The sequence below is a fragment of the Pterocles gutturalis genome, unplaced genomic scaffold, assembly GCF_000699245.1.
Source record: "Pterocles gutturalis isolate BGI_N339 unplaced genomic scaffold, ASM69924v1 scaffold23325, whole genome shotgun sequence".
Classification (NCBI taxonomy): domain Eukaryota; kingdom Metazoa; phylum Chordata; class Aves; order Pterocliformes; family Pteroclidae; genus Pterocles; species Pterocles gutturalis.
This window is the reverse complement of record NW_010141459.1, coordinates 20,892-31,317: the sequence shown is the minus strand read 5'-3', so window position 1 is coordinate 31,317 and position 10,426 is coordinate 20,892.

Genomic DNA, 10,426 nt, shown 5'->3' with positions numbered 1-10,426 from the left:
CTGCTGAAAAATAAAGTTCTCTTCCTTCTCCCACACCAGTACTGTTATCATCTCTCCACGGGAAGAAGTATCTTTTTCCTGCCCAAATACTCACTTAAAACATTTTAGGAATAAAACATGACTAAAACTAAACATTTTTATTTGGAGCAAGCATTTCCCAGAAGGTTTGGGTGGTCAGCTGTGCAGATCATTTGGTTTCTATGAAGTTCTTTGCAAAGAAAAAAAAAGGGTTGTTATAAGTGACTTCATTTTTTTTCAAAGATTACTTTCTTGATAATGTTATCCAACAAACCCCTAATTGCTGGTTTATAGGCCGGCTCCACAAGACAAACAGAACAACTACACACGAGAAACAGTGAACAAATTGGCCTGGCCAAGGAAAGCTTCCCTGAGATAATTATAAACACCTTATGCCTGCACTGTGAGAAAGAAGACAGCTTTCAAAATGTTTATCTTAGAGCTAAAGTACAGGTCCCAAGCCTGAGTTTGAAAAGCAGCTGAAGAATAGTTGGCCCGGTAAGGAGCCGGTGTGCGGCCGGGGGTAGGTGGGCTGGGCTGTGAGCACCGCGCTGGCGGGACCGGGGCCAGCGCCTCGGCAGGGATGGTCCTGGGAGGCGCTGGGCAGGGACCTCCTTCCTCTCACTTCTGTTCATCTTCGCATCTCGGGGAGGCACGTTCCCCTGGTCTCAGGGGCATATCCTCTGCCAGCTATCTCACAGTCCCTCTGCAGCCTGCCCCAGCACCGTCAGCTTCTCAGCTTGATTCTCCCTTTCGGTCCCTCCGTCCTTTGGCAACGGTTTGTATGAAAACCTAGGGTGAGAACAGCGGTCAGTGGAGTAAAAAAGCTTTGGTTGTAACCTCACTTTCAGTCCCTAACTGCTGCCTCCTGGTTCCAGGTTTCCCAGCGTCGCGGCTGCTTGCAACTCAGTGGTTTTGTTTATTTTGGAACATTTCCTTCACAAGAAGAAAAGAAGCAAAGTTCAGCCATTACCGTGTGAGCGGGAAGTGAAGAAAAAAAACCCCCTCTCCTCATTAGAAAAATATATTCAGACCTTTTCCCTGCCTTCCCCCACCCTCCAAGTAAGGCTTCAAAGCAAAAGGCAGTCTCAGGCAGTGACATTTGTGATGAAAACATGTTCATGGAGTGCAGAACAAGGCTGGGTCCCAAAGGAAATTTTTGTTGTTGACTTGACAGTTACAAGGATTTGGAAATCACCTAACGAGCCTGGGCGGTAGGGTGTTGCTGTCTCACTCCCTCATTAAACCTGCACCTGGTGCGTTTCTGTGCAGCAAACAGCCACGTGCAGGACTGCCGCCTCCAGAAATAAACGGCCTGAGGAAGCCAAGGGTCTGGAGAGAAGGACAAATCCCACGCCCAGGGTGAGCTCCTGCAGATCTCAAAATTGTACAGTAGTGCTCTCCACCGTAAGCCTCAGCTACAAAAAATGCAGTGTGCTCCAAAAATGCAAACAAGTTGGACACCTAACTAGAGAATATGGGTGTAGAGGAATCATAGTTTTGAAGAACCATTTTTCTGAGAACTAGGGAGTAATAAAGCCCAATAAACAACACCAGGATACAGTAAATTCCAGCCATCTCTTCAGAGAAACCTGCACAGAAGAAAGACATCTTTGGACAGGGATCATGTCTTATTGGTGTCTCTTACTTTTGGCGAAGAGTGGTGCTCTTCTTAGTAAATACTGGATCCATCTTCATTCCATTTTGTGCTGCTAAATGGCTTTGTTGAGCCAGGAGATGCACAGAGGCACAGAAACCCTGATCTCTTGCATGGCCTCTGAGACATCACATCAGCTCATCAGGAATTGCATGTAACATCCAAGGGGAAAAGATTAAAACATCATACTTGTGAAAAAAAATTGTTAAGAAAAAGTTTCAGACCCAGCAGAAAGAGTTTCTGAGAACCACGTGTTGGATATCCTCCAGCACTGAAGGACTGCTAAACAAACAAAAACTTGTGGCACTGGATAACACCGGTGATGCACCCCAATTGTGATCCCAACTGTGGCCACAACCAGATGGTGCCAGAGCAAAGGGCAGGAACGCCTGTATCTGGTAACTGCACGTCGGGCGAAAGCATTGATGGTCTCCTTATCAAAAGTCAAGGCTTCCAGGAACACATTCTTCTAGGATGAACACAGCATTGCCTCATTGAAACGAAAAAGAGGAGGGGAGGACGTGCCACCAAATTGCAAGGGTAAACTCCAGGGCATGTCTCCACATGCTTACTACAGACAAGTTAATATTCCATTAAAGGCAGATTTAAGCCTTGAAGACACTTGACACACGGGTAACCTTGCACACATCTGAAGTTAGGAGGCCGCCTTGCTTGTTGTATGATTAACAGCTAAGGCTTAGAGAGATTAGTGGCAGCTACGGCAGTTCTGCAGCACACGCTTGCACAAACAGCAAAACACAAATACAAAGCTGATAATCTCAGCAGTATGTTAGAGCTCTGCAACAATACGGGAAAGGGCCAAAACGGATGGTGGCAAATAGTGGGGAAAAGGTCATGAGAAAAAAAAATGAGGGAAGTAAATTTTATTAGCAGAAAAACAGGGCATGACCCTACCATTTGGCAAAGTTACAGAAATCTTAACCTTTGGAAATGCTATTAGTTCATTGCTGTTGGAAAGTTGGCTATAAAGGCAACACTCAGGACTGACTCAGTTCTAGGGTTTCTGCTGCGCTAAGCACAGTAACGCTTGAACACACCTCCCCTCGCCGAGGCATGCTCGTAAGGAACAGTCACTAAATTCTTTGTTATTCCTAATATTTTGCTACCCTAGGCAACCAACCACCAACTCCACTCGGCATGACACAGCCTGGAAGAACTAGATAGTCTAGAATCAATTTGCTACTCCGGTTGAGTTTGATTTTATGATCTTAACACTTGTCATTTTGGGAAGGCACAAAACATTCATTGTTCCCAGGGTATGTAATGCTACTGGGAAGCCATAAATTTTAATTCAGTGCTTTATTTCCCTTGTGAAGACATGTTGCTCATATGTGCTGTCACAGTTGGGGGTTCCTCTTCTTTTTCCTTTCTGTTGCTTGTCCCTTCATTAAATTGGAATACGCTCAGAAGCACGACAGCGTTTGTGTCTGTCAATGATGGATGTTACAGTGAGAGTTTTGGTCTGGTTTCCATGGATCAGGAATTGTTTCACATGGGTTTTTCTGACGGATGAGCTGGCACTCCTCGCTCCTCCTGGCTCCCTCTCTAAGCTCTGCCAATCACTATTTTTCTTCCTTCAGTATCCAGCTTGAATCTGAAGTGGCAGGAAATACAGATGGATGGTTTTATTCTTCAGAGGAAAGGAATCAATTCAGAGGGGATGCTGGTGCTCAAAAGAGGCTTTGGGAAGAGAAGTGCCCTGGAAGTTTATCCAAGGGTATTTCAGGACTTGAAAGTGGAAACAAAAAACTTATTAAAAATATTTGTATTTTTTATTTAAATTAATATTTTATTTCATTGGAAAACCATACTCTGTTAAGAGTTTTCTGTAAGATATATTGCTTTATATTTGGGAAAAAATACCTGGATGTCTAAAGGCTCAGAGAAAATATCTGCTTTTCATTCTTCCCCCTTGTATCTTCCACTTGAAAAAATTTTACCATGACAGAAACTGAAGGTACATACAGAAAAAACATCCAGTTAAGTGAAGGGTGCCTACTGCAGTCTATGAAAGAAGATAGGCGATATCCTAAAGGAAAGACATTTTAATGATAGCAATCAAAGTTCAAAGGGGAATCTTTTAAGGGTTTTCTATAATTTTATGTTATGGGATAAAAGTATATCCTGCCTGTGAGGTCAGAAACCCTGTTTAGCTCCTGTTTGAGAAGGAGACTCAAACTTCAGTCAGGAGGCTGGCTGAAGTTTTAAATATTTTTCAATACTCAGTGGTCTCAACATTTTGAGGACTGAGAAGGAGGAAACATATACTGAAAACTGCATGCTTTCCTTCAAGTCTAGGTCGCCACAGACTAATTTATATTCTTGAAAATATGTAAATACGTAAATCAATTTTACAAATGGATCTGGATAATAATCAGTTTTTAATGGTCATCAGCTTAATGACCTTGCAGATAGAAGAGGTCGCCTCTCTTGCTTCTTAATAAACGCTGAGATCTAGCTAACATGTGGCATTCACTGTTTTCAATGGTGAAAGGGAAGTTATTATTTTTGGTAGGGTTTTTTGTTCCCATCCCTGAAGACCACATGAAACCTGGCTACTGTCCTGGGACTTGTAGTTCAAGTTATTGTCTTTATAGTCCCTAGAGTTAACCTAATAGCCTGGGATCTTGTCTGCAGAAAACATTTGGAAAAAAATGAATTTATGTTGTATTTCCTGCATATTTTTGATAGCTGCTTGGCCAGACTAACAGTATCCCTCCTTGTACTGTGGGACAGTAATCTTTCAGCTTTTGACGGCCTTTTACAGAAGGAAATCTGAACAAAAAATACACAGGATTTCAAAAGGAAAGCCAAGATTTACTCAGAGTAGGACCAAAGTGGATTTTAAAGCACATGTACGGCACAATGTGGCCCTTCCCTCTGCTGTGGCCTCTACCACATTTCAACAGGAAGGCTGTCAAAAAATAAACCGTTCCACACCGAACGGTGAGGGTACTGAGTACCAGCTCACGGGGGGAACTCGGCAGAGGACCTTGCAGAAGGATCTGATGAGAACCAGAGTGGGGGCTGCAGACTCAAACCCCCCATGGGCTGAGGTCCCCTTTGGGGTGCTGCCCAGCTGCATGCTGCTGGTTTTAAGTTCTCAGCTCTTATAAAACTGCTGAAAGAGATCTGTTACTTGAGATACAAGCTAATGATGTGGACTTCTATCTAACTCATCATTTGATATGTTTTACTGTTCACATTAAAGTGTATATGCTACACAATACAATCCCATGGCTACAGCAATTAAAAAACTAAAGTGCTCTAAAATCATAAGAAATTAAATAGAAAAAATCCAAACGGCAAATGGATGACTGCTACTGTTTACACAGGAGACTCCAAGAATCTGGCTTTGTGCCCATCCAAACAGTCAAAATTTGTGTTGCTGGTGGCACATGTATCAGTTTCCTCACTGTCCTGTATGAGTACAGGTCTTGGAAAAAACTCCAGGTGGGAACTGAATTCACCTTCCTGCAGGCAGGTCAGACGGCAGGTCATCAGAAGATGGTACTTGGTGCATCTTTTGGCCTTTTTCAAAAACGACAGACCACCTTCCCCAAACATAGCTGCAGTATGCTTTTATGCTCTCTAATACAGGGAGGCCTTTTCTAGGAGAAATTAAAATATAGAATAATATTCAAATTACCTTTCTAAATAAAGAGATACCTCAAGTTTCAAGCCATAGTCCTTTTAGCAGGAGAGATGAAAAATACCTCTGGCTTTGGAGTGCTTGATCTGAAAGCTGTGTCAATCCTCTTCTGCTCCTCAGGCAACCAAAGACAATTATTTGCTCCAAGGGAAGAAGCAATTTGAACGTATGTTCATTAGGAAGCCTCTTGCCATGTGTGTCGTGTGTTTGCACATGAATATCTTGTAACGTCGGTAAGCTCTGGCTTTACACCAGTGTGTTGTACAACATAAAGGGGCTGATTGCACATGATGTGAGAAACAAGCCTTCAGGCAGGGAATTGCTATTTTCTGGATATTTCTGGTTTTTGTTGGACAACTCACAGTGGAGTAAAACCAGTCTTCTGCATCTCTACTAACCTAAAAAAGGGAAAGTTTTTTTTGGTTTTTTTTTTTTTTTTTTCTGACAAATGAACCCAGAATGCCAGGATGAGATCCCTGAGCTGTTTGTTAGACTCACCCTTCCTTCTCCAACATCAAAGGACTCCAGAGCTTTGCCACCCGGATGGGCTTTCACAGGTTTCCCCAGAGACCTGCTGGCACGTTGCTCCAGGAGCAGTTTCGACAGAGGTGGTTGTCTCACACTCCAGCACCTGTCTCAGGTGTGCACCCAGGCTGGGCGCTGCCCAGGACACCTCCTCGGTGCTGCGTCACATCTGGGGACATTCCAGGGGCTACAGAAACCTGTAGGTTTGGGGTTGCCATTTTAGAAGCTGTGCTACTGTGTGCTACCTATGGGCATAAAAGTAAGTTCTTAAGGACACTAATAGAAATTATAGCTAATTTAAAAAAAAATACTCTAATGCTTATGAATCATTAATGCCTCAAAATGCAGCAGGTCAGGGCAAGTCTTGAAAGAACTAATAGAAACTACAATTAATTCTCTTTTAAGACTTTTCCCAGACTACTATTTTATTGATGCACTAATACTTATTTTTATCGGCCTCTCTTTGAAAAGAAAAGCTTTTAGCCAATTTCATACATTTTTGTGATTTCATTTGGAACCCCCTTGATACATTTGCCAAATCATTTACAGGAATTATTGCATTGTAAAAATATTCAGAAAACCTGGACACAATTGATTCCTGTAACATATTTTGTCTTACAGGAAAATAAATTATCTATTGTTAACCTTTTAATCCCTGCTGGCCTGTATCAAAACCACTTCTACGCACATCTTTAAAAAAAATAAAAATTGTTGCATTAAGCAACTGGCAATTTGGAAGGTGTATTTTTTTAATTGCAGATTTACAGTTTGTGCCTCTGTGCATGTACTCTGGATTTTTTTGAGTGCTAAGGAAAAGAACAGACTCCGATACGTGTCATCCCTCTTTTTCACCCAGTATAACACATTCTGAGCAATTGGCTTCGCCTGTGGGTGAAGCTGCCGTGGGTGACACCTGGTACAACTGGGGTAAGAGTTTTCAGAAGTACATGTGTGATATAATGAATACAATCTCTCTTCCTCTGCAGAAGATATGTATTTCTCATTAATTACAAATGTAGACATGTAGGATGCAGCACTAGAGCCACAGTTAAAACAACTGGGATGTCTCAAGGGGGGAGGAGGAGATGGTTTATTTCTGAGGTGGCATTTAAATTCATTTATTGAGTGATAAAGCTCTAAATAACTTGGGTTTTGCCTGCCTGAGTTTGCTTTCACGTCATCTTCTTGCTAAAAGACCAAAAAACCCCCCAATTTCCCATATTACCCAGTGTAACAACAGCAAAAAACCCCACAACAAAAGCAAAACAAAAAAACCAAACAAAAACACACACTCCCCTCCAAAATTAACAGAAGCAACATGTGAGTGAGCCCTGACAGGCACACAGACGTATGGATGCATGAGCTCTCCTATCTGTCACGACCATTGAATTCTTTTGAAATAAAACATTTTCTGGGCTAAGGAACAGCTGGGAGAAGGACTGAGCTGAAACAGTCCTTCTCATCCCGGTTACTTATTTGATCTTCTTGAGATGAAATGAAATATTGAATTTCACCATCCTTTCTAGAAATTACAGCAAATCCTCACATATTTGGATCATGAAATTTGAGCTGCTCTCTTCCTTCAGACTGCTTTTTCATTCTCTGCTTTATTCTTGCTGTGTCCTGGATGTCTTTTTTGATTTCTGTTTCTTAATAATTGGGCTGAGCTGTGCAAGGCTGTCAGATTAGCAGCATTGCTGGAAGCCCATGACCAAAAGACAGCTAAAATGTGTCAAGCAAGTTGATGCTGGTAGATGTTATGCACACCATGGAGTGTCTAAGAAATTTTTTTTAAAAGAATCATTCTGCGTTGTCCTTTTTCCTACTATAGAAGAAACTGTATTTCTTTAAGAGACTCAGTGCAATAAATGAAAGCTGTGCTTTGTCTATTCTGTTCTTTTGTCACCTCACCTCCTTTGCAAACTACTTTGAACTCATTAATTTTATTTTGTCCAGGGAGAAGAAGGCTCTGACTTCCAAGGCTGCCACAAAATGTTTTCAGCCCATCTCCTCTGTTCTTTCTCAGAGCTCTCATTACTCAGTGCAAGTTTACTCGCTCTTGTAGGGATCTGATGAGACCAGTGCTCACAAAGAAGAATTTTAGTACAGCTGAGTTGAATTTGCAAGAGGTAAACTGTGGGTGCTATTTAGATTGTTGACCTCTGGGAAGAGCATTTAGAAGCACCGGACTTCAGGGGCTTTACGTGGGGATTTTCTGCATGTTGTGCTTTTGGAAAAGAAAAGAATGCTATTGCTTTTCTGCTTTTCTCAGTCTTAGCACTTCAGAAACCTGCCTTTGGCAGTTTACTCCCCCGAGCTCTGTTCCTACTGCCTACCTCACACGGACATGTGAATGATCAGGTTTGACAGATCTGGTTCTTCCAGATTTAGAGCACTGAACAAGAACTGCCATGCGGCATTTGACTACCCTCTGCCCGTGTGTGTCTCCCCCAAGGCTTCCACCTCCATCAAGCCCTCTGTCACCCTGCCAATTATTTTCCCTGATTTGTTTCAACAACCCCAGCTGCCTTTCTGCCAGGTAATTTCTTCCATTACTTACACACTGCTAAACAAACTGAATACCCTCAATGTCTTTATCAAACACACAACGATCTGGCCACGGTCCCACCTCATCTCATTCCACAGAGTAATCACCACCCTCTTCTGCAACCTCATTTTCTGGATTTGCAGTGGGAAAGAATTGCGCTTCTCAGAGCCACGGGACTATTAGTCACTGTGCCTGTCTTAACATAGCGGGCAACTACCATCAAAGCCATGGTTCCGGCTGGGAAAAGACCCCTCACCAGGTTGAGTACAGCACTCATTTGGCTGCTCTGAGGGAAGTGCAGGCAGAGTTGCAGCAGCAGCGCAGTAGCATTCGAGCTCTTCACAGTGCTCCAGATAATGCCAGAATTGCCTTCTGTGCTTCACATCAGCTTCCAAAAGCTCTTGCCAAGCAAGGAACAAGAGCTAAGAGCTGGTGCTGGCATCCATTTTGAGAAAGCTATCTGGAGAACAGCATGGGAGCTGGAGAGCTTGTGGGAGCTGCTTTCACTGAGTGACGGCTTCCTGGGTTCCCGAAAATGCTCACATATCAGAGGCCACAGGAGCAGATCCAGATCCTCTGGGGTAGTTAACCAACGGGTAGTAACTGCAGTGAGCTACAGCCCAAGAACAGATGTGTGCTGCAAACTACACCTGGTTCAACATGATGAACACATACTGTCCAGCTGATGCTCAGATAACACAGGTTTAATTATCCACAGTTTGATTATCCGGTGCTGACATGGTTTTTATTACTAAGTCACCCTTGAGACACTCAGAATCTGGAAATCCCAACCACTGATAAAAACTTCTTTGCAGCTACATAAAGTCACAGCATTTTTCTGACAAACTTTGGCTAAGAGTTTTAAGCATTTCTAGCTTGTGGGGCTTGCAGTGTATTTTACAAGGAGAGTGAAGTCTTAAGGCACAAATCATTGACTTAAAGGAAAACAACTGTGTAACAATATTACAAGATATACAGAACAGGATGCACTTGGATTCCAGTTTCTGTTCATTGGCTCACCAAAGAAAAGGATCATAAATCAGAAATAGAGAAGAGAAATCAAAGAAAAGTAACAGGAAGTGTCAAAATGAAAACCTGGCAGAAATTACCAGGAGGAGGAAAAGAAAAAAGACTCCAGATGTTTTTTAAAAAAATAAAAACCTGGGAAAGATTCAGTGAACAAAAGATCTACATGCAGAAAAGAAAAAATGATAGCTTGGGTGGGGGGCTTCTCCTCTTTCTTTCTCACATACAAGCCAGGTCTAGTGAGGCAAGAAAACATGTACCTACTATGATGAGAGGGAAAGGGGGAAAAAGCAATATGAACATCAGCCCCTCCCTTCTTCTCATGAAGCACAGCTCTGAAAACTCTCATCCTACAAATATTTCAATTGGGGTCACAAATCAAAAGGTTCATTAAATCCAGGATTATTACCACAAGCGAACCTGATCAGAGCAGCCAGGCTGTAACATTTAAGGGGCTCCTTATTCACACACACCTACAGGCTGCAGCGCTCGCAGCCACACTAAGAGGAGCGTGTGAACCCCAGCCCTGCACAGCACCAAGATTTTTCCTCTGGGGCCATCTGCCGGCTTTTGCGCAGATGTTCTCAGCACCTTCCTGGGACAATGATTGCTTCATCAGGTGCACTGAAGGTGAGTGATGCTGCAGCCATTAGGCATCATTTCTCGCGGAGCTGCAGTCCAAGCTGTGCTGGAGGCTGCATCTTCCCATCCCACATGCTGCTGCAACTCCATCCTACGCACAATTCTGATGTTGGTCTTCTGAAGACTTTAAAAAAATAAAACCCACCCAGCTCCACTTCCCATACTTTCCTTGAGATCAGAGATGTTCTCCCCCTTCCCCACGTGTGTGCCATATTTAATCCAACAAGGGCCCTATAATTTAATAACTGTTGGGGTAAAGTACTCTAAATCCTTCCTCCAACAAACAGCTCCAACCAACATTAATCTATTTGTCCAGGACTTTTCAAACAAAACAGTG